A 23,420-nucleotide genomic window follows, 5' to 3' on the forward strand; every position below is an offset into this window, starting at 1 on the left:
CATGTGTTTATCCAGACCGTTAGATTTACGACAAGTTACTTTAAAATGCAAAGTTCTGATATATGCGCTGTAAACGCAAAGATCAGTGCAGATGTGCCCCTTTATCTGCAGCCAAATTTGTGTATCTGCAGAAATATTTCCTAGACCAGAAAGACTTTTATTCTTGGCAATATCTTCATATCTACGTAAATCGTACGATTAATAAAGTTCCTTCCATACCCGACCTTGTTATCGCGTGACGGTCATAAATCTTCTTCCGAGGATTATCCTATATAATTTCGAAACCGTCCAGGATTCTGGAATCATAAACCAGGAATAGAATTAACAACTTCAGAACAGAGACCGATGAGAGAGTTATAAATATAACTTTTGTTGGCCGAGAGAGTATTTTAATTTGAAATTGACTACTCTGACCAAAATATCACTTGTTGTGAAGGGTGATTCATGTTCTTCAAGTTGCCAATTTGTATCTGTCAACGCTGCTGTCTCATCCAGTAAGCGATTGCGCCGTTTTCTTCTCTGATAACAGGAATTATTTGTCTTGTCCGCGTTCACTGCAAGACCCAGCTTATTAGCTTCCATCCAGGCCAGGCCAGTCAGAGCTGCTGTTTAGATCTGCTGCTAGATATATCTTCTTCAGTAGGTCAAGGAATTTTCACTACATGGTGTCCCTTTGTATGCAGTTTCGTTTAGTTTCGGAAAGCTCGGAGAGGTCCTTGCCAAGTACGTTCATAAATATTTGTATAGCATCTGCAATAGAGATATAGTCGTCTGCCATCCTTATATTCAAAATTATAAATCTCAAAAATATCTTTTTGAAATTTTCAACCTCTTAGCAAGTAGATTTGGTAAAGATTATTGGCGCAAAAAACTATATTCTGTTTTACTTAAACCTATACAAAGTTTAGCTTTTAAGCTTTTACTAAGAAGTTTATTTTATTAACAATTTAAGTTTATAACAATTATTTTCAATTGTTATAATTTTATAATTTTTATTTTTTATTACAGCATACAAAAATGTCTTTGATTGCAACAAACAAGGCAGGAAACATCGGCCAAGAAGAGGTAAGCAGACACATCTAGGTTATTGGCAATATTTTTTTGAAAATATCGAGCGTCTTTAATAGCAAGCGCAGTATCTACGATTTATAGTTTCGTTTCCCCGTTTCTATTTATGTTAACTGTTCATGGTATCAAATATTGTGCAGTTGGTGGTTTTGTCTGTAAATGTGTGTTTATGTTTATATTTTAAGTTTGACTTTATATGGCAGCCCCAGACGGCTGACCAACAACTAAGATTGACTGTGACAATAGTTTCATTGCGGCTTTATAGCTTACAAGCGTGTAAAAGTCACTCAGCATTATTGTCGTTTACAGCAGCGAAGCAATTGGTATAGTCAACAACGACGTTCAATGCTTTTGTTGTAGTTGTTGTTTTTGTATTTATGTAGATAGTTGATATGTTACCCTGTAAATGCGTTTACGTTTTCAGTTTTAAAGGTCTTAAGTTTATTGTGCAGATAGGAAGATTATAATCTCTACAACATATCAACCCAGAGGGATTTTCACTGTTTACCACATTTCGATGTACATTCCTATTTACATGTATCTACTTGTGTGCCACATATGTATGTGTGTGTGTTCCTAGTACATATTAATAGTTTACGCATTGAGTATTACTAGGATAATCAGTTCGCCAACGGAGCGTACGAGCTTGCTTGTAATATCTTTAATTTTCAGATAAAATAAAAATTCTTGGGTATTAAAAAAAGGTCGATTATTTATACATCTTAAACGGCAATAAAAGAAAATAAAAGTAGAATCTTAAAATACCAATAATTATTGTCAATTAAAATTGTATGAATAATAAAAAAGGGGAAGGAAATATTACTTTAAGGGCAATTTTTTCATTGCGAGTTTAGTTTAGAGCGCTTAAGCTGATATGAGCAACGAAATTGGATGTTACCGAACAAAGCAGACAAGGCTAAACTCTAGTCAACTTTAACTAGAGTTAAAACTCGCACTGGAAAACCCGGCCCAAGAATTTCATAGCGGGGAATTGGAATGTATTGTATAAAATTGTCTATCTAGAGATCATCAAAACGTGGATTTTATATATTGTGAAACATTTTTTACTGCTTACTATATTTTAACATATACATAAGACTGGGTCGATTTATTAACCGATATGGCGCCATCAATTTTTCGATAGGATTTAAGCTCAGGAAAAAAAGTTCCACTACGCATACCCAAAAAATAATTTTCGAGCCTGCGAAATTTAATTTTTTTTACTTTTTTCGACTTGATTTTTAAGGTTTTTTTCATGACCTACTAAAAAAATTTTCATTTGATTGTAAAATTTTCATGTATACCCTGTCCGACCCAAAAATGTCCGCTAAAACGTTGACGATAAAAGTTTTTAAAAAAACAAAAAAAAAATATGGTATACGTATGAAAATTTTTTTAGGAGGTCATGAAAAAAACCTCATAAATCAAAGTCGAAAAAATTCAAAAAAAAAATAAATTTCGCAGGCTCGAAAATTATTGTTTGGGTATGCGTAGTGGAACTTTTTTTCCTGAGCCCAAATCCTATCGAAAAATCGATGGCGCGATATCGGTTAAGTTTCGTCCATACAAATCGACCCACCCTAATATACATAGTTTCGCCTTACGTAAAATGTTAGTATTTTAAATTTAGCGGCATATGTTATATAAATGTATTTTTATTTTTTCAGGCTCTTACGGAACTATTGGGACTTTATTATGGATACATACAGTACACAACAATTTCTTATAATGAAAATCTCTATAATTTGTAGTTTAAAAATCCGTTTATTGTACTTTGAATTATTTTGACTGAAGTTATTTTTTATCGTAAAATGTATATTATATTTTTTTGAAATAAGTAAAAAAGGTTAAAACATTTTTAATGTTTACTGGCCCCTATGGAAGTAATGGGAGTTTATAATGGATACATACAGTACAAACAATTTAAAGAAATTGAAAGCGCATATATATAATACGAAAGAAATTCTTGAATATGACAACTTACTATACGCCTACTATATTTAACGGTTATGTTAATTAATATAAGTTAGATTTACCTTATCGGTCCGCAAAAACCTCACAAAAACTTAAAGTGGTCTTAGCCTTATCAAGATTGATAGATGAAACTGAATAACCCTATCGTGAACCAGTCCTGTGTTAAAAAATTACTTTGTCTTCTTTGAAAATTCTTAAGTTTTTTTAATATCCGCCCTTCTTGTTGCTTCCTCATTGTACTCCAGGATTAAGGGTAGTCTGCTACCTACAAGATATGCTAGACGGAAAGCGATATTTGAACTTTTTACAGTTTTCCATTAGAAATAATGTTTATATCTTTCCATCTTTATAAACTATCTTTACAAACAAACTTCCATATGCTGTGCTCTTCGGCATAAAGGTTTACGAAGTTTTCTTCCAGTATTGCCACTTCCACGCGAAAGACACTAAGTGATTTGGAGGTTATACGATTCACTTATTACAGGATAATCAGCATGTACCGCATACCCTGTATGTTCCTTTTAGCGCAATCCGTTCACCTCTATCGTGGCTGTAAGATCGCCATCCAAGCGCAGGCACCGGACTATATATTCCAAGTATGTATATATTCCATGTGGAACTGTCAAGATGGTTTTTAAAGTTAAATAAAAGTAACACCCCCAAATTTTTCGACATTGGTCAGAATTCATGCTATATAGTCCATTGTGAATGATAACTAAGTGTGATATCTTATCTGTCAAATGCCTGACAGGATGTTTAATATGGCTACTTTTTAGCGTTTTGACAGGGTGTTCAATATGGCGGCGCCTATCTTCAGCGGGTGATAGAAAGAGATACAGAATGAGGCAGCGACAGTCAAATACAAATCAGGTGATCCAATCACTTTGGAATTTTGACGTCTATGCAGAAGATATCACAATTAGTTATCATTCACAATGATATAGTAATTTCCTGTGAAATATTGAAAGAAGCTAACCTGGATTGATACAATATTGATATAGCGCAACTTGAATCAAAATCTGCTGGTAACAATGTCGTAAAAAATCTTACCCATCTTAGCGGTTATAGAAAACCCAACACATGCAGCCGAGCGAAATCAAAAACTTGAAGAAGGATTTTCCATCTTATAGATTTTGAAAAATTCTTTCACAAGTTCAATTTTCGATTTCGTAGAGTAACGTCTGAAAGATCAAGCAGCGTTTTCCACGTCTACATATGCATACAAAATTAATGATGACGTTCAAGAGCGCTAGCAACAGATTCATGGGCCTCTCAGGCTGAGCTTTCTCAATTTGATTGTTGTTACTTTAAGTATTTCCACGATTTCAAATTTCTTTGAATGTTACACAAACTTTGATAAGAAGGGACTAACAATGACTAAGTCCACAGCGTTACCAATTCATTTTATAACGGAACGGAAACACTTTTAAATATCAGTATTTATCTTGCAAAATATTACCAGAACATTGGCAAATACTGCCGCCCCTAGTATCACAATACAAACCCCACAAAACCGTTTCTTCCTACAACCCCCACTTTCGTCATCAGCTGCCTCTGATGGCACCAAATTCATAAGCATGGGACGCCAGAAGACACTACTTCCCAATAAACACTGAAGTTAGATAAAGATTAGAGGAAAGCTAGATAACTATTCCTATTCTCGAATCTCTAATGTTAGAGGACGACCCGATAAACATAGAAGGAATATAACTTTCTTAAACAAAATTATACCTAGTTATCAAATTGAGAAAAGTCATAGTTTTTTTAATCATTCCAGACTTGATTACAAGTGCAGTTCTCTAACAATATTATCGACTTTAGATTACATTATTCATCCAATGTGCCTACATACAAATTTTCTAACGTAAGAGACTATGTTTGCTGGGTTACAGCTAATTTAGAGTTCAAGTACTCACACGAGCTTATTAAATATGCAGAACCTCCGTAAAAAACAGTATTGTTCTTCCAATAATAAATAAGTATTAAACAATTAATATTCGTTTGGTTTTGTGCTCGCAAATCTGGTTTCGACTCACGGCAGGTATCAGTTATCAGTGCTATTTTGTTTGTCGTATATTGCCAGGTAATTACCCGCACCTAATTGAATTCAACACACTTGTTCGTCTTAAATCACATTTCAGATATTGATTTCTGTTTAGCAACAATGCAAAATACATTTCAAAAAGAGCATCACAGTGAAATTAATGCCTGTGCGCGTACGTACCTAAAACGTACAAGGTTACTGGCACATGGAATCACGCTCGATTACTCGGAGCTCTGCCCTCTTAAATTGAGGCGACACACGTTACAGCGATGAGCCAAGCATATCCAAACAAAAAACAACAAGTAAAGGTGGCTGAGTTTGGGTGTAACCGAACATTATATACTCAGCGTGAGCTTCAATTGCACATTTCATTTCAGATAAATTACTTTTCTACATAACACGGGGCACCACCCGTTAAATAAAATGTCTCCTCATTTCCTTTTACAATAAAACTTTATAAGTGAAATATCATTGATTCAAAACAATCGTTTGCTTAGTTATAGCTTATTATTCTAGTCTACGACCCTTTTAAACTTGTTTTATATCTAAGTTGCCGTGGTATTTAACCGATCCCGTCCATTTTTACTAGAAATATTTTCTGCTATAATGAAAATATGTGTACCCAATTTTATTACGATCCGTTAATTTTTCTTCGAGTTATGGCTCCCGAAACATAGAAAATTGCTTAGTCATAAAAGGGGCGGTGCCACACCCATTTTCAAAAATTTTAGTGTTTTCCAATTTGTAAAATTTTAAGTTTTTATTTAATGTTATAATTCAATTTAAAATGTAAAATTCTATTGATACAAAGCTCTTTTTCACTAAGATATAGCTTGTTATTTTCGTCTACGACCCTTTTAAAAATCTTTTATATAAAAGTGGGCGTGGTCTTTAACCGATCACGTCCATTTTTTCTAGAAATATTTCCTGCTATAGGGAAAATCTGTGTACACAATTTTATTACGATCCGTTAATTTTTCTTCGAGTTATGGCTCCCGAAACAAAGAAAATTGTTTAGTCATAAAAGGGGGCGGTGCCACGCCCATTTTGTAAAATTTTAAGTTTTTCTTATTTATTGTTATAAAACCACTTGGGAAATGATGTACAATTGATATAAAGCTCTTTTTTGCAAAGATATAGCTTATTTTATTCGTCCACGACCCTTTTAAAAATCATGTATATAAAAGTGGGCGTGGTCCTTAACCAATTTCGTTAATTTTTCTTCAAAGCATTCCTTGTAGTAAAGGCAACCTCTACCGAATTTCGTTACGATAGGTTTAACGATTTTTGATATATGATTAATAATATTTGTAAAATTGATTTTATCACAAGTGGGCGGTGCCACGCCCATTTAAAAGTTTTTTTTTTTTTTTCAAATTTGTATCAAGAGTCTCAATATCAGTCCACACGTCAAATTTCAACATTCTAGGTGTATTACTTACTGAATAATCAGGTTTTTGTGTTTTCCAAAATGTTTTATATATATAATGTGGACGTGGTTATCATCCGATTTCACTCATTTTCAATGCCAATCTATTCTGGGCCCAGATAAGCTCGTGTACCAAATTTGGTGAATATATGTATCTCAATATTTACTCAAGTTATCGTGTTAACGGACAGACGGACGGACGGACATGGCTAAATCAAATTTTATTTCGACACTTATGATTTTGATATATGGAAGTCTATATCTATCTCGATTCCTTTATACCTGTACATCCAACCGTTATCCAATCAAAGTTAATATACTCTGTGTGCAAAGCACGCTGAGTATAAAAACTGCCATGCGGACAAGCAGCTTACGAATGCATTTCAATGGCATTGTAAAAGCATACATACACTTATGTCGGTACCTTCAAGTATCTTTGTGAATTCCAACCCTGCCACATAATGCCATCACAACAGCCATTAATCATGACTGCCTTGCGAGTTGAGCAGCAATGTTTAACCAGTTGATTATCCGGCAAGCAGCAAATATCAGAAATGTTGCAGTTGGATAGTGCTGTTGCTTCGCGTTCAATTGCTTACTGTTATGTTGCTGCTGCTGCTGCCATTGCTGGTACAAGTGAGCGCCATAAGAGTATGCGAATAGCAATTTTTCTCTGCTTCTAACCATAGTATGAAGTTTTCTCTGTATAGTGGGGGATTTTGGGAGTAACAAATGCGTTTCCAAAGTAAGCACTATTTAAGTTATGTCGATGCAAAGCTAATATGGATCATTCAAAGACTCCAACATTAACTGTTCAAGACAACGCAGGATAGCGTGATATTAGCCAGCCTATAAAAGCACGATATGGCACTAAGGATCCGATAGGAAATGATCTCTTCTCTGGTGTACATATCTTAAGCAAATTATGCTCCTAAATATTTTCGTTATTTTCCTATTTTATTTGCAAAGCTGGAGTGTTAATAGAGCTTATCGCTCGCCCTCACATTTGGTATTTACAGTGATTGAGCCACCCGAAAGAAACTAGAGAAGGTATGCAGGTTAGTAATGATCAGTATAGTTAGGGATTTGAAAACCATGGGGACAATACTGAATGTCAGACTGGACAGCACACCTTAAACCTAAGAACCATGAAAATAGTGTTAAAAATGCAATGCATCGGCGTAGCTTGAACAAGGGCCGTACGGGCATGTTGCTGTTGTAGCAGTTTTTCGCCCCACCTAATAGATGTGACCGATCACAAATTGTCATCAATATCCTCTAACGGGAGTCCAAGGAAACTTGCTGTTTCAACAGGGGTGGACCATAATGAAAGGGGTGTTAGAGGCGTTGGTTCCACATTACAATTAAAGAGATGGTTGGTGTCATGTGGGGACACATTGCAAGCGGGACATACATTTTATATGTCGGGGTTGATTCTTGATAGGTAAGAGTTTAGCCTGTTACGGTATCCAGAACGCAGTTGAGCTAGAGTGACTCACGTTTCCCTGGAGAGTATGCGTTCCTCTTCCGCAAGTTTTGGTTTCTGCTCTTTGATTACTGGATTCACCGGGCATTTTCTGACATAAAGGTCCGACGCCTGTTTGTAGAGTTCACTGAGGACCTGCTTGTCTTTTTTTGCTTCATACGGTTGAGTTCCCAGGTACCGTATGGGCATAATAGCATGGTGTCATCTATCATTGGGTCTTCAGACTACTTGATGAGCAAAGGTGCGGAAACGGCGGAAGATATAATACACGTGAACAGAGAGTACAAAGAACTTTCAAAGGTCATGTGCAAGTCATTAGTCATCAAAAATGTATTCTTATCATTGGAAAGGGGGAATACAGGCTTGCATAAATTATGTCTGCTCAGTGTCAGCAAATGTAGAAAGTGCGGCCTACAGGGTGAACCGGAGCATATATTTTGTTCCTGTCCTGCCCTTTTAGTAACACAATCTCAAAGCAGCAAAAAACTTCTAGTATTTGCAAACAACGCATATTATTTTCCAACCTAGGTATTAGTTCTTGATATGGTTTTTCAGTTTGGTCCTTACATACCAATTCAATGGACCTAACTTTCCCTGTCGAATATTTCGTTAGCGAACGAAATTCCCTAGTGCAGGGAAACTTCTAAAATTTTTGTGTCTTTTTTTAAAGAATTTTAAGGTAACAAATATTTTGTTGCATGGCAACCTCTGTGCGCTACCCCAGGTATACAAAAAGCTTGTATGCAACTCGCCAAGGCACGATACTCTCAGTTTCATTTTATGTGCGAAAGGCGTCGGCGGTGGCTATGAAAAGTGCGCTTACAATTTCACTCGTCAATATTCGGAAGTATAGAATGAAGTAGTATTAAAAGCAGAGTGCAAATTTTATGAAATAAAAAGCATTTAACCGGTCCCAATAGGCGAGCCTCCATAGGCGCTGCAGTGCAATTTGCGAGCAATTTTATATTAACAAAACTGGAGTTGTTTAGATAAATAAATTGTAAAATTAAAGTAAATGCCTATATAAGGCAAAATTAAGTCATAAAACTATTAAAATACAAAACGTATATAAGAAATGTTCGCATCTTTTTCCGAATGGCTACGTTATTATTAAAGTTGTAAATTACAAATAGAAATAAAACGTACTAAACCAATCGCAAGGAACGCAGAAAAGGGCAAAGAAAAGTGAAAAAATTAAAGAATAACATCAAACAAAGGCAGCCAAATTGCCGCAGCGGTAACTTTAATTGAATTTCGGGCTCTCCTCTACAGCTTCTTTGTTTTCGCAGTGGAGTTAAAAAGAAAAAAACGTAGTGTGGCATTATTGCCTGTAATAGCTATATCTGGGCTTGTTGCCTGTGTGACCGTGTGATCAACGTAAAAAATAGGTAATAGCCAACATAAATAGATATATACATGCTTTAAGTAAACATTCAACTAACTGTACTTCACACCAAAGTGTCACCACTCAGTCACCAAATAAGTTCTTTGTCATTTCTGCTCTTGTATTTTCTTGCGTCCTGAAACCCGTTCTATGTATTTTAGTTTTGTCGACTTTATTGAGAGTGGAAATGTGATTTTCTCCTTGAAAAAGAATTATATCCATTCAATAACACTTTGGACATAGTTAGCTCAACAATAGTTCATAGTGCAAAAAACAAAATGAAAAGTATGGATATCACAAATACGCTAAGAACCACTTTACGTCAAAACTATTTTCAATTCAACAATAAAATATATAGACAAACAAACGGTCTTGGAATGGGAAGCCCCACATCAGCAATTCTTATGGAAGTGTTCATGCAAAATCTGGAAGAAAAGTACATACAGGAGCTGAAGTCCAAATTAGGCGTGTCATTTTATGCTAGATACGCGGATGACATAATATGCGTTTTAACTACTAATAACGAATAGCTTGTACTGGAGTACCTCAGCAAGCAGCACGGAAATATAAAATTTACAATGGAAACCGAAAAAGACGGAGGAATCAACTATCTAGACCTCACGATAATTATTGATAAAGACGCCAAAAGATTTAACTGTGACATATATAGAAAGCCAACGGCCACCGACACAATAATACACAAATACCTCAAATATAAATTGGCAAACTTCTTTAAAAAATACAACATTAACACAGCATTCAAAACATCGAACAATCTAGGGCGAAAACCTATCACTAACTCAGACGATCCGTTTCGCAGCCACGGCGTATACAAGCTTACCTGCGGATGCCAGCATAGTTACATAGGACAAACAGGACGGCGAATAAGAACGAGGTTCAGAGAACATATTAGAGATTACAACAAAAAAAATACGGAATCCAAACATTATACCCGAGTCTAACTTCGCGAATCACATGGTCGAGAATAAATGTTCCCCAGCAAACATCAATAAAACAGTTAGGGTTCTTCACATACAAGCACAAGGCCGACGTCTCAACGTACTCGAAAACATGGAAATCTACAAACAGAAAACATTCGACGGTAGAATAATAAAAGGACAGATAAACACAAATTCTGACACAATATTCGAGCCTTTAAAACTTGTTTACAAGAAACAAAGTAATCACACAGGTACAACAGACAAACACACAACAACAAATAAACACAAGACAATTAACACACCAAAACAACAAACCCACAAAGAAGGTCAAACGACTAAAATTACGGATTTTTACCTACCCCAGTCAGCAACACAAATCGATTAGTAAACCACCCTAGGTTCCGAATGAACACACAGCACATACACATAATTAAATATACACAAGCATCAATTTTGACAATACCTGCTCATGTACCTACGAACTTTAAATACAGGACAAACGACAACAATAGATCAGAACGAAAATCGGCACTGATGATGGCACAACGCCGAAACCGGTTTGTCTCAAAACCAAATTTGATGAGGGATGGCGGAAAATCGTTCCAATATACATCATTAAAACGTCTGCTTTAATATAAACGTTTTATACTTCATTGAACTTTCCTCAAATCATCTTCACTTTACTCCAATCTTTGATCTAGAAATCAATATTTTCCACTATACCATATTTTTTTTACAATAATTTTTGTGAATTTAATTTTTAGTGAAGAAAATGAAAGATTTATGTTTTACGAAAAATCGGTACCCCTCTCGATACCAATACCTTAAAAAATTTACTTTCTGTATTGGCAAACAAATCATGTAAGAGCATAGCAAGACAAATTGGGGACACTTTTAAGATCACCTGAAACCAAAACTATTTCAGATTCAATAGTAACGAATCTATAAAAGTATATGATGCTGTTTTTCCCAGGACTTGAACCCAGGATCTACGGTGTTGTGAGAAAGCACGCTATGCAAGCTTAAGCTGTGCTTTCCCCCTAAAAACTTAACAGTTTCCTACAAGAAATGATATTTATACCTTTTTATTTTTAAATTATAACAACACTTCTCACTTTCTGTCTTCCGCCTATCCTTAGATCTATAGATAAGGGGTATGTTATCAGAAAGTAGCTCCAGCTTACAATTTTGAACATATACTTTCAACAAAGAAAGTTTACGGATTCTAATTTAGAGGCCTCAAACTGTTGAGATATATATGAGGTCCTCACGGACCGGCCAGATGAATTGCCTAATCATGACCGGTATCAACGCAATGTTTTAGAGCAATTGCGCCAAGTGCGATTTTGCCGCTGTTCATTAATTGCGGAGACCGACAATATACGCAGAGATGGGCCAATACTTTTTAAGGGCCTTTGGTATGTTGAATCTGAATCTGGTTTCAGAATTTTGTAATTGGTTCTGGCTGTCGAGATATTTGTAGCTGAAAGTGTTTTGTGATATATTCGTCTTTTATTACAAAACAACATATACAATTTTAAACTGTAGCTATTTTCCTCAAAAACGTAGTCATAACTTTTGTAAGGCCCTCTTAGGTTTGCGATATTTTTATACTCAGTTGAGCAGAGCTCACAGAGTATATTAAGTTTGATTGGATAACGGTTGGTTGTACATATATAAAGGAATCGAGATAGATATAGACTTCCATATATCAAAATAATCAGGATCGAAAAAAAATTTGATTGAGCCATGTCCGTCCGTCCGTCCGTTAACACGATAACTTGATTAAATTTTGAGGTATCTTGATGAAATTTGGTATGTAGGTTTCTGAGCACTCATCTCAGATCGCTATTTAAAATGAAAGAAATCGGACTATAACCACGCCCACTTTTCCGATATCGAAAATTTCGAAAAACCGAAAAAGTGCGATAATTCATTACAAAAGACAGATAAAGCGACGAAACTTGCTAGATGAGTTGAACTTATGACGCAAAATAGAAAATTAGTAAAATTTTGGACAATGGGCGTGGCACCGCCCACTTTTAAAAGAAGGTAATTTAAAACTTTTGCAAGCTGTAATTTGGCAGTCGTTGAAGATATAATGAAATTTGGCAGGAACGTTACTCCTATTACTATATGTACGCTTAATAAAAATTAGCAAAATCGGAGAAGGACCACGCCCACTTTTAAAAAAAAAATTTTTTTAAAGTAAAGTTTTAACAAAAAATTTAATATCTTTACAGTATATAAGTAAATTATGTCAACATTCAACTCCAGTAATGATGTGGTGCAAAAAAATACAAAAATAAAAGAAAATTTCAAAATGGGCGTGGCTCCGCCCTTTTTCATTTAATTTGTCTAGGATACTTTTAACGCCATAAGTCGAACAAAAATTAACCAATCCTTTTGATATTTGGTAGGGGCATAGATTTTATGACGTTAACTGTTTTCTGTGATTAGGGGCGGAATCGGTTGATACCACGCCCACTTTTTATACACAGTCGTCCGTCTGTCCTTCCGCATGGCCGTTAACATGATAACTTCAGCAAAAATCGACATATCTTTATTGAACTTAGTTCACGTGCTTACTTGAACTCACTTTATCTTGGTATGAAAAATGAACGAAATCCGACTATGACCACGCCCACTTTTTCGATATCGAAAATTACGAAAAATGAAAAAAATGCTATAATTCTATACCAAATACGAAAAAAGGGATGAAACATGGTAAGGTAATTGGATTGTTTTATTGACGCGAAATATAACTTTAGAAAAAACTTTATAAAATGGTTGTGACACCCACCATATTAAGTAGAAGAAAATGAAAAAGTTCTGCAGGGCGAAATAAAAAACCCTTAAAATCTTGGCAGGTATAACATATATAAATAAATTAGCGGTATCCAACAGATAATGTTCTAGGTCACCCTGGTCCACATTTTGGTCGATATCTGGAAAACGCCTTCACATATACAACTACCACCACTCCCTTTTAAAACTCTCATTAATACCTTTAATTTGATACCCATATCGTACAAACTCATTCTAGAGTCACCCCTGGTCCACCTTTATGGCGATATCTCGAAAAGGCGTCCACCTATAGAATAAGCCCCAAGCCCTTTTAAAATACTCATTAACACCTTTCATTTGATATCCATATCGTACAAACATATTCTAAAGTCACCCCTGGTCCACCTTTATGGCGATATCTCGAAAAGGCGAACACCTATAGAACGAAGGCCCACTCCCTTTTAAAAATACTCGTTAACACCTTTCATTTGATACCCATATCGCACAAACAAAGTCTAGAGTCACCCCTGGTCCACCTTTATTGTGATACCTCGAAAAGGCGTCCACCTATAGAACTAAGGCCCACTCCCTTTTAAAATACTCATTAACTCCTTTTGTTTGATACCCATATTGCACAAACGAATTCTAGAGTCACCCTGGCCCACCTGTATGGCGATATCCCGAAACGGCGTCCACCTATGGAACTAAGGATTACTCCTTTTTAAAAAACTCATTAACACCTTTCTTTTGATACTCATATTGTACAAACAAATTCTAGGGTCACCCCTGCTCCACCTTTATGGCGATATCTCGAAACGGCGTCCACCTATGGAACTAAGGATTACTCCCTTTTAAAATACTCATTAACACCTTTCTTTTGATACACATATTGTACAAACAAATTCTAGGGTCACCCCTGGTCCGCCTTTATGGCGATATCACGAAAATGCGACCACCTATACATCAACCACCACTCTCTTTTAAAACCCTCATTAATACCTTTAATTTGATACCCATATCGTACAAACACATTGTAGAGTCACGCCTGGTCCACCTTTGTGGCGATATTTCGAAACGGCGTCCACCTATAGAACTAAGGCCCACTCCCTTTTAAAATACTCATTAACACCTTTCGTTTGATGCCCACATTGTACAAACAAATTCTAGGGTCACCCCTGGTCACCTTTATGGCGATATCTCGAAACGGCGTCCACCTATGGAACTAAGGATTACTCCCTTTTAAAATACTCATTAACACCTTTCTTTTGATACACATATTGTACAAACAAATTCTAGGGTCACCCCTGGCCCGCCTTTATGGCGATATCACGAAAATGCGACCACCTATAAATCAACCACCACTCCCTTTTAAAACCCTCATTAATACCTTTAATTTGATACCCATATCGTACAAACACATTCTAGAGTCACCCCTGGTCCACCTTTGTGGCGATATTTCGAAACGGCGTCCACCTATAGAACTAAGGCCCACTCCCTTTTAAAATACTCATTAACACCTTTCGTTTGATGCCCACATTGTACAAACAAATTCTAGGGTCCCCCTGGCCACCTTTATGGCGATATTTCGAAACGGCGTCCACCTATGGAACTAAGGATTACTCCCTTTTAAAATACTCATTAACATCTTTCATTTGATACCCATATAGTACAAACGCATTCTAGAGTCAACCCTGATCCACCTTTATGGCTATATCCCTAAATGGCGTCCACCTGTAGAACTATGGCCCACTCCCTCATAAAATACCTTTAATGCCTTTCATTTGATACGCATGTCATACAAACACATTCCAGGGTTTTCCTCGGTTCATTTTCCTACATGGTTATTTTCCCTTATGTTGTCACCATAGCTCTCAACTGAGTATGTAATGTTCGGTTACACCCGAACTTAACCTTCCTTACTTGTTTCTATACAAAATTTGTTCACAGACTCGAAGTCTACTTTTAGGCACTTTAGCCACTTAATAACTGTTTGTAGGAGGGTTCAACAAACCATGCATGTTCCAAATATCTGCTATTACTGACCAAGCCTAATTTAAAGGCATGCGGCGCCAGAATGTAGTGTCCCGTCAGAATACCCGTCAAGAGCCTACAGTTTTTTTTTTTAAATGATAGGAGTAACTTTATTAGTCTAAGGTTGTAAGACCTGCACATGAAGTTCGACACTTTACACTCTGCGCTCGGGTCCAAACCTTTATCGCTTAGCCGATTTTGTGCAACTCTCGCCTTCTCTTAATCCCGCTTGGTCTAATTGGGACGTCTACGGAGCAAGCTTCGAGGTATGCGCCCTTTATAGCTTGCTCGCCCGCTTTTTTATTCCCATATGCCTTGGGACCCACGATAGTTATGCATCTCCCTATCCCGATTCTTTACAGGGATTGTCAACACTTTTAGTTGCCGTGCTTTGCGAGATTATTGCCTATATCAATATACGCGGCTGCAGTTAAAGCAATTTTCTTCCAGTATTTCTACTGCTTTTGTTACGGCTACTACTCTCGCCCGAAGCACGCTAGCTTGTAGGATCTGTTGATTTCCGAATCATCGCAGCATACCGAAGGCCCTACTCCTTACACTTCTTCGAAACCATCGGTGTATAAGATCGCGAGGACTGCCATTTGGGCCAACTTCGCCAACCATCCGCCTCTATTGTTGGTCTTAGATCCCCTCTTTAGCGCATATACGGAATCAAGTAGTCTGTTCGTCCTGTAATTGGTGACGCTATACTACTATGGTCTACCAGGTCTACAGGTGGATATTTAAAGTCAATAAGACCCAATTTAGATAACTCCATATTTAATTTGATTACACTAGATTCTCTTACTTTAGATATGAAGACCCGTTCATCCTAGCCTACTAATGGTACCTACATAATTTGTTTACCAAAATTTCAAAAATATATCTGTGTACTATTTAGACACACACAACTTGCAATACCAAGAAATTGAAACGTAAAGCGAGCAAAAGTCGTGATTTGTTGACATGACAAAGTGATTCGCCCTCAAGTTGACAATATATTATTGATTTCGTATTAATGGTATATGCGACTTTCATAGAAAACAAATACATATATATTTATTGTCCCACGTTCTAGCATTAATATGGTTTTTGATAATTTACTTCGTATACAAATAGAGCTGGATATTTTTGGCGCACACCACAAATTGCTACGCAATAGAAATTAAATGAACAAGCAGGGAGATACTCGCTGACAGGCTATTGAACATGGCACTAAATTTATTTTTGCTTTTAATTTTGTTCGTTTATTTAGTGGAAGTGCGTTCTTCTTCGTAACCAAATACATTACTTGGCTGACACTTTTATAGTTTCCATATTGCTATGTTTGTTGGCACTTTCGATTTACACGAGTCGATTTTTGGGTACATTGTAACGGCATAAATGAATATAGAGTTCCATCTATTAATATGCGCAGCATGAATATATATATTGAGCCCTTTGTGCAAAAGGTCTAGGCATCATTGCATTTGCAAACTGGTGTAGTATATCTACACAATGCAAAATCTTGGGATATGCATTTGCTACATCATTGCAAACACGCAACCTTAAAAACTGTAGCATATTTTCTCAACATAGAATAGCAAATCGGCAATATTCGCGACAGGTATTCATGTCGTAAGGGGCGACTAAAATGCCGAAGCGCCACCCTTTCAAGGGTTTGCCACGCACTTTATAGCTTATCCAACCCAACTGTCAACATCACCAACCCGTGGAGAATCCTATTTCTTTAGCAGCCCAGGCTCTGGCGCCAAGTTTCTCATGAAACTAGGGGCAGGATGGTCTAGAAGATTCAATGTGGTCATATTAACTCGCTACCGAGATGGTTAGGCTTGTACCGTAATGTGTTTGTTACCGGATATATATCCGACAAAGGACCATCAACATCGGTAACACTCCCCAAAAAGACAACAACATGGTATTTTAGTTTGGTACTTCTATATTGTCTCATTACAGTTTTTGGTCTTATGGGTTAATTAATGCTCTTAATTTTTGAAGATCTGCTGCCCTTTTCTACAGCTTTTACTACTATTTTCCATATAAAGCGATGTTTATTGCCCCATATTTTTATATTATACCATCGCTTCCACTGGTTAAAATGTGTATTAGACTGGGTCGATTTATTAATGAAATTTTTTTTAGTAGGTCATGAAAAAAACCTTAAAAATCAAAGTCGAAAAAAGTAAAAAAAAAAAATGAAATTTCGCAGGCTCGAAAATTATTTTTTTGGGTATGCGTAGTGGAACTGAACTTTTTTCCTGAGTCCAAATCCCATCGAAAAATCGATGGCGCGATATCGGTTAACTTTCGTCCATACAAATCGACCCACCCTAATGTGTATACTATGTATGTAATTTTCCTCCGTATCGGTCGGCTGGCACCACATTCAATTCATTAAATTGTTTTTTTGTTTTGGTGATTGCGTCAACATAATCACACGTAATATAAATTTTTATAATAACACGTTCGCCACTCATTGATTTTTTGCGCTTTCAAAAAAAAGACTCACGTAATATACATTTTTTACTAAGAAGTATTTATTTTATTTAACCTTTTTGCTTTCATGCATTAAATTTTTTGATGTATTATGTGATATAAATTTTATTAATTTGATGATTACATCTTATTAATTTTCCACTAGCTCTATTGTTTAACACTGACATTTTTGTTTACTTCTAAAACGGCCTTCAGAACGCGATGATTTTTGTTATGATTGTGACCAGAAATGAGGTTTTAATTAAAAGGTGATAAGATCATCACAAAAAAGTTGCGAGTTCTATTCAATGTGTATTTTTTCAATAAAAAGCATGACATTGTCCCATTCAGAATATTGTTTGAAATTATGAATTAGTTTTTGTCTGGAAAGAATCAATGTTCGCGATCAGAAAGTTTGCCTCGATGGTAATTATATATGTACATTGAAAGAGGTGGTGATTCTCCATTATTCAATCACTAGAGGTTTGGTTGTTTGTTGACACTACCGAATTCAAAAAAGCATGGAAAAAGTGGAATAATTCAATCTACTTCTCCGAAAAGTGTAGTAGAAGAGTACCTTAAGTAGTAGTGATAGTAATTTTGTAAATACCAGTAGGTTTTGGGGAAATTATAAAATTGTAAATGTGAAATAGGAAAAATTTATATTTTTGTTGTCCTCTGAATATAATAAAACTATAGAAAATAAGAAAAGAAAAATGCAAATTTTCTCCGTACTTCAAGTTCAGATTTGACTCTGACAGAAGAGTTCAATCAACAAAACAATGGCAAACATAAAAAAACAGCTGGTAGATATGGTTAAGTAAAAATACGGTTATGGCTAAGGCATTATGACTATAACAACCTTTCCAGGCCCTTGAAGAGCGGTCTTGCTACAATGAAGTTGTTGAACGTAATAAGGAACAAAAAGTTGTTCTTAATAGCGGACGCACTAATTTTTCAAAGTGAATCTTTTGGCAATAGCCGGTTCGTCGTCACCAAATATGACTTTCCTTATGAAACCATTGAAAATAATCTAATAACCAAAAGACGTGACAGGCATTTACAGCAACGATGCTCGTCCAATGGCTCTTTTGGCTCCGGATGGCTCCCAACATCATTTTAGCTCCGGGCGACTCCCAACAACAACCAAATCGATTTCGGCAAAATTACACATGTATGCCTTAAAATTCAAAGGAATTTAAAATTTTTGTCACACAAGCAATACAATCGCTCGACATTCACTACTTTGGCCAGTAAAGCAAATTGATTTCGGTTGAAAAGCGCGCAAGATGAAACTTTAAAATTCAAGCGAATTTCATGTCAAAATTAAACGGAAATCCATCAACATTCATTCACTGCTAATCAGCCTGCACTTGCTGCTGTTAAGTTATACTTCTTTGCGTTTTGTTCGAATTATTTGTTGTCATTCCAGAAAAGATGTTGTTGTGCTTTTGATTGAAGTTTTTGTAAAAATAAAATTTCTGCAATTCCGAGAGGGCAGTTGTTGCATTGATGTTGTCGTATGGATACGTAATATAAATTCTTCGAGAAGCCTTGATTTAGACAACTCTTTTTTAACTACATGCATAGAATTGCTGCTAGGTTGAATTCACGATTGCGGCCCGAATATTCCTAATATAATAATGTACCTATTGAAAAAGTTATATTCAATGATTACAGTATTTTCTTGAGCATCTATTGTATTTACTAATGAGTCGATTCTCTGGTCGAGTTTTTGATGTTCAAGAATTTTATAAGTTTTGTTTCGTGGGTTCGCAGGTTTACGGAAGAAAAGAATACTGCTTTTATTTAAGAATTCATGAGCTTAACACCGGCTTATAATAATTGAATTTCAATTATTATTTTTTCTAAGAGAAACTGAAAAGAAGGAAACATTTACTGGCATATTGCGATGGACCCATTTCGAAAACCGCCAACGTAATCATCATCAGGCAATTTTGTAATGTTATCAAAGGTTTCACCGGGATTCGAAGCGTGAATCACATGGTGAAACTGCAGTAGCCTTTAACCACTAGGCCATCCTGCTGGTATTTGTTTTCATGCTTAATTCAGTTTTTCTCATTTCTACACTAACAACATAATTGAGACAATTTTGTCTCTATATTAATTTGTGTGCCATGTAGATTTGTTTTTGTAAAGTTCTTCTTCGTTGAGAATGAGAAGCTTTGTAAACTCGGGCTCAGTTGTACATATTTATGTAAAATAAAAAAATAAATAAATGTAAGGCGCGATAACCTCCGAACAGATCTAAGGCCGAGCTTCTCTTCCAATTTGCGTCGTGCTCCTCTTGATTTTTCCCTACAAATTGGCCGGACGGGACCTACATGTTTTATGCCGACTCCGAACGGAGTTTTCACGAGAGCTTTTCATGGCAGAAATACAATCGGAGCGCTTGCCAGACACTGCCGAGGGGCGACCCCGCTTCGAAAAATTTTCTTCTAATTGAAAAATCTTATTTCTAAAAATTTTGATGTTGCTTTGCCCGGGAGTTGAACCCAGGGCATACGGTGTGATAGGCGGAGCACGCTACCATCACACCACGGTGGCCGCCATACATATTTATGTATGTTTGTTTAATGGTGTGTTCAGTTTATACTTATATTTAAGAAATCATGAGCTTAACACCGGCTTATAAAATTGAATTTCAATTTTTTTTTTTCTAAGATCAACTGAAAAGAAGGAAACATTTACTGGCATATTGCGATGGACCCATTTCGAAAACCGCCAACGTAATCATCATCAGGCAATTTTGTAATGTTATCAAAGGTTTCACCGGGATTCGAACCGTGAATCACATGGTGAAACTGCAGTAGCCTTTAACCATTCTTAGAAAAAATAATAATTGAAATTCAATTATTATAAGCCGGTGTTAAGCTCATGAATTCTTAAATATAAGTATAAACTGAACACACCATTAAACAAACATACATAAATACTGCTTTTGCTCCCACAAATTTTTTATCCTTTGTACATCCACACTAACACAGCACCTGCTATATTTAATACATTAACCATAAAATCAGAAATAATCCTACGGAATAATGCAGTTCGGTATTTAGTTGGCAATTTCAAAGTATTGTCTTCCTATTTCTACAGCTACTACTTTTCATAAATTTGCAAAGAAACAACACAGTTAACGGATGCCAATTCGATTTGGGAGCAAGATGGCTGCAATTGTCAAAAATGTGTCTACCAGGCAAACCTTTTGTGATTGATTCATGGTGATTCTACTAATTCGAAATTTGCCAAAACTGTTTTAATTCTGAATCAGTAAATTCTACTGTCAGGTTGTGATTACTTAAAGCAATTTAAGAGTATAACACAATATTTTTGCAACATTAGTAATTAAATTTACTTCACCACTTATATAAATATTTAAGTACACAATGCGTTTTATACTTACACACCATACGTGATTATAATTGTTGCTTGTGCTTCTGTTTGCAATATATTATTGCCGAAAAGTAATTTAATCCAACAATCCAAGAATGTAATGCAATGTTGCATTTACGCCACTACCTTTTGCTTCATTATAATGCCCCAAAAATGTGCATGAAGCAACAATGCGACGAAAAGGTGTTTACCTGTTACGACGGTTGCCACACCATGATTTTATTTGGGACCAAAATTCATCGAAAAAATGGACCAAGTCTCAGAAAAAAGGACCAAATTTTTGTTTTATTTGATTGCGATACAAGCAATTCACAAAAGTGTCGTAGTCGTTGTTAAATACAAAATTTCAGGATGTTTCTATGGTTTCCTATACAATATTTTAATAAACATAGCGAATAGGAGATTTAATTCAAACTGCACAAAACAAAAACACTACTTTTAGGTATTTCAAATTTCTAGGATAAGTCTTTGCCTTCACTAACTATACGTTTTGAACGTAGTTTTGCTGACAAAGCTCTTAGTTTCAGCATTATGTTGTAAATTGGAAAGAAATAAAATGTATAGCACAGTTAGGTTTTAGTAAGAAGAGGCTCAAAAATTTGCGTTTTGATGTAGTCGAACTATGAGCAAACTCAGTAAATCATAAATGATGTTTACTTTTTCCTCTGAACGTTGAAATTTCATACCAAAGCCTAGATTTAGTAAGTGTGATTTTTGAAACACTCACGTTTACTGAATCTAGTCCCAGGTTTCAGATTAAAAATCAAACGTCTTAAATGTTATTAGTTAACAGCGTTGTTATTGAAGTTTATAGGGTTATGTGCCTACGAGAATAAAACACAAAACACTTTTAAAAATAAAAGTACGGAAATAAAAGTTAAATCCGGACTTTTATTTTTTAAGGCCAAAATAAAATTCCCGCTTGATAACAAAGAAACTGCTTATCCGAAACAAATAATTTTTTCAATTCGGATAAGCGTTTTCTTTGTTATCAAGCCGGACTTTTATTTTGGCTTTGAAAAATAAAAGTCCGGAATTAACTTTTATTTCCGGACTTTTATTTTTAAAACTCCGAGTTTAACTAGTTCTATCGGACTAAAAAAATAAAAATACAGATTTTACTTTTATATGTGGACTTTTATGGAAAAAGTTCCAAAAATAAAAAGGATGCATGATTTGACATGATATTTCTAAAGGGATACCTGGGAACTCAAACATTTTAACCTAGCACAATTTTTTTACCAAGACTTTTTCGACTCCGTAAAAATAATAATAGTTATTTTCCGTCCCTGCACAATACTCCTGCAATTTTTACATAGGATTTCTTTGTAAACAATTTTGAAAGGGTTACCAAACATAAAACCAATTAGTTTCATTACTTTACTTAGTTTTCAATTCAAATTTTAACTCGACGGCCATCGTAATGGCTCCATCAGTGGAAGCCCTGCCAAATTTCTTGGGGCACACGTGCATTTGAGAAAAATTTTCTTAGATCAACTAGTGAAAAAAATCTATCACGAAAAGCGTTTGATAACCGATAGATATATCTGGATACTAAAACAAGATTTTTTTCTGATAAGTCCGTGTAATGTGTTTGCCCTTATATCCATCACTTTTCTTATTAATGCCTCGCCTAAAATATCTCCTATGAAATGTCATTGGTCTGCTACATTTTATTGACTGAACAATTTTTGTGGAAATATTTCCATATATAAGTAAATTGAAAATTATATGTGGGTTAATGAAAGTGTGCCAAATGTTGTGGGCAGAGTTGTGAATTTCAACCTCAGTGAAAAAGGAAAGGCCTAAAAAGGACCAAAATTGGAAAAAAGGGACCAGCGGACCAAATGGGGTTGGAAGGGACCATTTTTGGTCCAAATAGACCAAAATTGGCAACAGTGCCTGTTACAACAAAATATCAATTAACTAACGATATTACATAATTTCCTCTTTGTTAGCACTCACTATGGCTCACCTTACGCTGAACCAGCACAGCTTATAATTAAATTTTAATTATCACCACATTTTTTAAGCACATTTTGGTCCATGTGTCGCGGTTGTTACATACATACATTCAATGTCATTAGTTTACGCGTTAATTTCATTTAGCTCATTTTACTGTACATATGTATGTAAGTAGTGACTGATAAGTTCGGGCAGTTAAAAAATATAGTGAACGATATTTTCAGAACACAAATATCTATATATCGATACTACTATACGTATACAAAATTAGAACCCCCTAGAAATGCTTATAATTATAATAAAATTTAAGTTATCAACAGAATAATTTAATTCAGAGTAAAAAGCGTGGGGTGCATTTGACTACATTTCATATCTTTCCTCTCAGATAGTTGCCAATAGAATGATTGTAACATTCAATATCA

General features: G+C 35.6%; 1 protein-coding gene across 7 annotated transcripts in view; it reads left to right on the forward strand.

Annotated features, from left to right (window-relative positions):
- Nucleotides 1-23,420, forward strand: part of alpha-Man-IIb (alpha-Mannosidase class II b) — a 157,438-nt gene that overhangs the window by 38,090 nt on the left and 95,928 nt on the right. For 6 of the 7 annotated variants that reach the window (XM_067782746.1, XM_067782764.1, XM_067782773.1 and 3 more), the window contains one exon: nucleotides 1,009-1,065. The gene's annotated coding sequence lies outside the window, so the exon portion shown is untranslated. Of the gene's footprint in view, nucleotides 1-1,008; nucleotides 1,066-8,811; nucleotides 9,390-23,420 lie in introns of those variants that run through there. The other variant, XM_067782780.1, reaches the window with a different exon arrangement.

Source organism: Eurosta solidaginis, chromosome 1, assembly GCF_040869045.1.
Source record: "Eurosta solidaginis isolate ZX-2024a chromosome 1, ASM4086904v1, whole genome shotgun sequence".
NCBI classification, from domain to species: domain Eukaryota; kingdom Metazoa; phylum Arthropoda; class Insecta; order Diptera; family Tephritidae; genus Eurosta; species Eurosta solidaginis.